The sequence below is a fragment of the Grammomys surdaster genome, unplaced genomic scaffold, assembly GCF_004785775.1.
Source record: "Grammomys surdaster isolate TR1022 unplaced genomic scaffold, NIH_TR_1.0 953, whole genome shotgun sequence".
Classification (NCBI taxonomy): Eukaryota; Metazoa; Chordata; class Mammalia; order Rodentia; family Muridae; genus Grammomys; species Grammomys surdaster.
This window is the reverse complement of record NW_021605372.1, coordinates 48974-54765: the sequence shown is the minus strand read 5'-3', so window position 1 is coordinate 54765 and position 5792 is coordinate 48974. Positions and strand designations below refer to the sequence as shown.

Sequence of the window (5792 nt, the reverse complement as noted above, 5' to 3'; positions counted from 1 at the left end):
GACAGGACAGGACAGGACAGGACAGGACAGGACAGGACAGGACAGGAGACATGTATGGAAAGCATGTTTGCACAGGAGCACAGAAGCTCTGTGACTCCCATCAAAACCCAAAGAAATACTGTGTCTCATCTGCCCATTTAATGATCCACCACTGAGTCTGATGAATCATAAAAAGTTAACAGAACTAGGGCCAGAGCAGCATGACAGGCCAGATGGACGATATTCCAATCCTACCAACCGAGAGAGCTCAGGGACCTTTAAGACGGAGGCTCCAAATCACAGCCTGTGCCTGAGCGGCAGCCTCGACATGGGCTTCTGGGCCACTGCTAGCCTGGCCATACCCTAGCAGGTTCCCAGGGCTGCCAGACACCTAAAGTGAGCCTCTGGGAGTGCCCTTGCCTCTTCTGTGCCTCAGTTTCTTTCTGCATGATGTAGAAATTGCACTTTCTCTTACATCTTCTCTTTCTGACTACTTGTCACCACTACATGGTCCAGATACAATCGTCCTGCCCCTCAGCACTGCCCCTTTCTCTCCTCAAACTTGAGATGCCAAAGGTCCCACAGCTACCATCCCAAGCCTGTTTGTCAGGACACACCTGCTAATCGCATAGCACAAATGGTCCCCACCTCCTTGCCACCATTCCTGTACCTTCTTCTTAGTTTCAGTCTATTTATCAAAAGTCTGCAGAGGCCAAGGCCCAGGCATTGAGGAAGGGCCTCAAAAGTTGGCCATGAGAAACAGCTCTCTGATGGATTGATTCTCCCCATCCTAGCGTCTAAATCTCCTTGTTCCCCCAACAACACACTTGCTTTTCCCTCTCTGCTCTGTGAGTTTTGGGCTCCTGAGGACAAGAGTCTCTTGTGTTATCTACTCACTTACTCTGCGTCTCTCAATAAAAGAACTTTCATCGTGAAATTACACTTGGGATGAGAGAACACCATAATCACCTTCCTCATAAGTCCATGTATCAAGTCAACTGGGGGTTGCTGTCCTGGTCACTGCTGTGACCCCTGCAATTTCTACAGGGATGGAGCTAGTCAGAGTCTAGTATCTGCTGAGTGGCAGTATTCTTTCCACCGGAGAACAGAAACAACCTAGTCTTCCCCTTAAAACTACCCGGCTATCCAGCTCGCATATTGTTACTAACACAAACACCCCAAAGGATCACTGTCCAGAACGAGGAAAGTATAAACCATGCCTGAGCTTTACCTGGGCAGCTGTTACTCCAGATGTGACCTCAGCCTGGCCTGTCAGAACCCTCAGAAGCCCCAGCTACCCCAATAGGCTCAGAAATAAGACATGTGGCCCAACTAGTTCAACCGGAACCAACTTTCCTGCATCTGTTTAAGAAGAAGGCTTTCTATTCAACCTGAGAAGAAAAACACAACTTGGGGCATGCCAAAGGTCACAGAAAAGAAACAAAGAAAGTGGAGCTAAGAAATCGGGAGTAAATCCTAGTTAGTTATAGCCCCTTGGCCTAGCCATCCCTGACTACCTAGCCTATAGTTGCTTTCAGTTTGCTTGTTTGCTTGCATAAGTCAATTTGAGCATAGGTTTTGTGACAGAGACACAGGGGTCTGACTAACACAATGTGTTCTCAGGTACCCATGAAAGAGATGACTGAGGGAGACTCAGGCCAGGGCCCCTTAGACACTCAGTGACTGTGGGTTCCGGACCCTCTCTGCCACCTTACTACGACAAGGACCCAGAACAGTATGAGGCAGGAATTCTACTACTGCCTGGTGAGATCCACACAGACCCCTGTAGAGACTGGTATTGCCTGGAGGACCACCAGGGAGACCATTTCTCAAGGAGGAGCTACGGACCTTGCCCAATCTGCCTATGGCCTCATTTCCCATCCCCAGCCTTTGCCAAGCCCAGGGAACATCACCTCCTTATCTGAGAAGGACACCCAGTTCCAAACCTGTGTCATTGTGGGGACACTGCAGAGTCACTGCTACCGAAGAGTGACATGGTGCCTCTAGGGCTGTGTGACAAGAACAGCTGCCAAGAGCACCCCATGGGGAAGTGGAGGGAGGAAAAGGCTGAGGCAAGCAGATCCCAATCTCTGGGATGAGAGGAAGCCAGGTTTGCAATTTCACCCAGGGACAGGAAAGACCTCCTCATCAGGGGATGGAGAAAATCCCCAAGATACCACCTAACTCCAGCAGCTAACTCAGCACTGAGCCATCCCTAGCAGTAAGGGGTTAACCAAATTCTCAGTCTGACCAAAAGAAGCAACAGAGCAGAAAGGGTCCAAGACAAACCCTTGACCCATCCCAAGCTTCCCTGCACCCCAGCATCCCTGCAGTCATCTTTCCTTCTCTGACCAGGAGTAACACCTACACCTCCCCTTGCTCATGCTAACACATGCACACATGTTAACACATACACACATACATACACATACACAATAATTGATCACTACTAGATGCTCCTAGCATCCTAGCTTATAAAAAAAAAAGGTAATTAAAGATCGGTGCTGCAGCCTGTAATTAAATATGAATAAAGTATCTCTAAATGGAACCTTAATTCAAAGTGTTCAGTGAAAGTACTTTATGCTGATAGATAGTAAGGAAAAATAGACCCTGTCCTGAAAGCAGAATTATACCCCCGAGCAGCTGAAACAAATGCTGCCCCTCCCTTCCAGTTGCCAAGGACCTGCCTCCTTCCCTGGCCCTCTCAGCACAAAGCCATTAGCAGAAACAAACTGCAGTGTTTTCGGCAATTACATTCAAGCAGGGCCCTGGGCTGCCTCCAGTCCCTCATGGAAACTTGTCTCCTTCCACTGCCTGCCTCCCTGTCCCTTTTTTCTCTTCTCCCCCTCCCTGGGTCTGGCGGCAAAATCAATTAAGTAAAGCAGCTGAATTTTAAAACGGCTGGTTGTGTGCTTTTTAATTACCATCGGTCTGAGATTCAAATATATTGATATGATCGTCTAGAAAAGAAAAAATTCTCAGGAAGAAAGTTGTTCCAGCTCTGTGGAGAGAGAAACTGAAAGCAAGAGAGAGAGAGACGGACTGACAGACAGAACAAAAATGTAAAGGGGATGGTCTTTTATAAGGAAAGACATTGATCAGGCAAGAACAGGATCCTCCCTGGTACTTGAGTTGTCCAACATGAGGAGAAGGGGTCCCAGGACCAGAAGACCAAGGGACACTGTGCCTATACATATAGAGATTTCCACAGTAAGGCCAGTGGGCTCCCAGAAAGTAAGGCCACTGAGCATCTTTTCCAAAATGCCACATGGAGTGGCTAAGCACTGGCCAGGAGCCTCATTTGACTGAAAATAAAATGACAAGAGTCAGGCTGACTTGAAGAAGCTACAGAACTCCGCTCCAACTCAGTCTCTTAGCCAGTCACTGTCTGAAGGTCTGGTCAGCCTGAGGCCCCAAATGGCCATTGGCTCAAGGTCACAGGTTAGGGCAGGGTGAGGATGGACTTTCTTATAAAGCCCAACATCCAATATCCCATCTCATGGTCCCCATACAAATACAATGCCATCATCACAGGCTTATTGCATCACCCAGGCCCTGGCAGCCTGGATCCGGGTGAAGCTGTCTGTCTGAAGCCGGCCTAGATGCCAAGGCCAGGCAGCTCTCTAAGAGCTCAGGTGATGCTCTGGGTGCCTGACACAGACCAATGCAGCAAGGTTCTTGGTGAGAGAGAAAGGCATGTTACCATGGCATCAGCAACCAAGAACATCTGGCTCTCTCTTGTGGAGCTGGCCCACCCCATATATGGCTGGGCTCCAGCTGCCATCCATTCAAGCTTGATGCGCAAAGTCTCAGTCTATGCTAATGGAGTAGCTAGCATGAGCCTGGGCCTAAGGGAGTCAGGACAGCTCCAGCTAGCCAGGACCCTACAAAATGCCTTCAACCAAACAATACCAATGCACCCCTGCCACCTCTCATCAAGTCTACTTTGAGCCCATCCACCACCTCCGCTCTTCTAAGCCACACTCCCCTGCCTCTCCCTCTAGAACACATCCTGGTTTGTAGTTCCAGCACCCCCACCTTCAAGGCCATGCCTTTGCCTTCTAAGGTCACATTTGACAGTGATGGCAAATGAGTGGCTGCAGGGGCGCTATCACTCCCCCTGTAAATGCCCCTCCCCTGAGGAGACTATTCCCTTTCCTTTAAGTGTGAGCTGGAATTCATGACCCAGTCCTAAGTTACAGAAGCACCCCAATAACCAATCAATCTCTGTCTCTCTGTCCCTGTCTCCCTCTCTCTTGTCCCCCTCTCTGGTGTGTGTGTGTGTGTGTGTGTGTGTGTGTGTGTGTGATTCCCTCCTTATCTCCCCTACCCCCTCTTGGAATTTTTTCAGGAGGGAACATCTGTTCTACCACAGGTCAGTCCTATGGTAAGGAGCCAGGTTTCCTGCACACAGGGAGCCCCCTAGACACAGACTTTCCAGCCCCAGACAGGTCCTCAGATGACCACCCCTCGTGAGAACCCCTGAACACGACTATCAGTGTTAAATGCCAGTTTGACTGGATTAAGTCCCACAGAGGGACCTAAGAAAGTGTTCCTCTGCCTGTGTCTGTCAGGGTGTTTCCAGAGGAGTGTGACCTGGGGGTCAGGAAAGTGAGAAGACCCACCCTCTGGTCCATTTGGCTGAAGATTGAGACAAAAAAGAATCTTCCTTCTCCCTTCTAGAGGTGGAGACATGTTCTCCTCAGGCCCTGTACTTTAGAATCATGAGGACCCCCAGGATTTCCTCCAGAAGCTTCCCACAGGCCCCACCCCTGAGTTACAAGGCCTTTGGCTGCAGATGGAAAAGAACCCAATGGAGGTCCAGCTCTGAGGCTCTCTGACTTCAGCTGAAGTCTCCATCTTGCAAGCAGTCTGTCATGGTAATTCTGATCCTCCATGATCACATGAGCAATTCCCCAGTGAATCCTCTCTGCATGTTTACCTCTATTGAAATCTACCCAACTGGTTCTGTCTTTCTGCAGAACCTTAACAACCTTGATCCAGAACTAGTCAGTAAGCCATTCCTGAACTCTTGGCCAACAGAAACTTTAAAAAAAAAATGCTTATTGTTTTAAACCACTGGATTGGGGGGGTAAGGTTTTATGCAGAGATAGCCAAGTGATACATCCAGCCATATCCATGCCAGACATCACTAATCCATCCAGCATTTGCTGCTCCTGTAGCCCCATGATGCCTTGCTCTCTCACAATACAGTGCTCCAGGCAACCAATGCCAATGGAGCAAAGTCAGTACTCCATTCCTTCACCTAATACAGACCTACAATGCAGCAGAAATCAGGTTAATGCTAGGCCATTGAGCCAACAAAATACCATCTTTCTGACCCTGACGAGAAATCGCCTCTTTGAAGACCACATCTGTGCTTTAGTACTTGCTACAGCAGATAATCCTGAAGGCCATACCTGGTGAGCTAAGGCAAGATCTCCAGTATGGCCCCACTGAGCCAGGGTGACCAAGAAGAGGGGCATAACATGCCTCTCTCCCTTTCCACTTCTGCCATCCCATCTTCAGCCACCCACTCACAGCCACCACCTAAATCTAAGGAAATCCAAACAGCAAGAACAGCCAGAGCAATATGGGCCTTCATGGTCTGTGGCATGTTCCCTCTGGGCTCTAGGGATCACCTCTGCAGAACCTTAGCTATGCTATCACTGAACTGGAAGGAAATGAGGGACCAGCAGCAGAATCTTAGGTCAACATAGCAACAGCCCTGAGAGGAGGCCAGCCCAGTGCCACTCCTATAGTTGCTGATGGCTCCAGACTTAGGCGATCATCTACCTGGCTCTACCAGGGGC

The 5792-nt window shown here is 49.3% G+C and overlaps 1 protein-coding gene across 1 annotated transcript in view; it reads right to left on the bottom strand.

Annotated features, from left to right (window-relative positions):
* Nucleotides 1-5792, bottom strand: part of Adck1 (aarF domain containing kinase 1) — a 76111-nt gene that overhangs the window by 36386 nt on the left and 33933 nt on the right. The window lies entirely within an intron of this gene.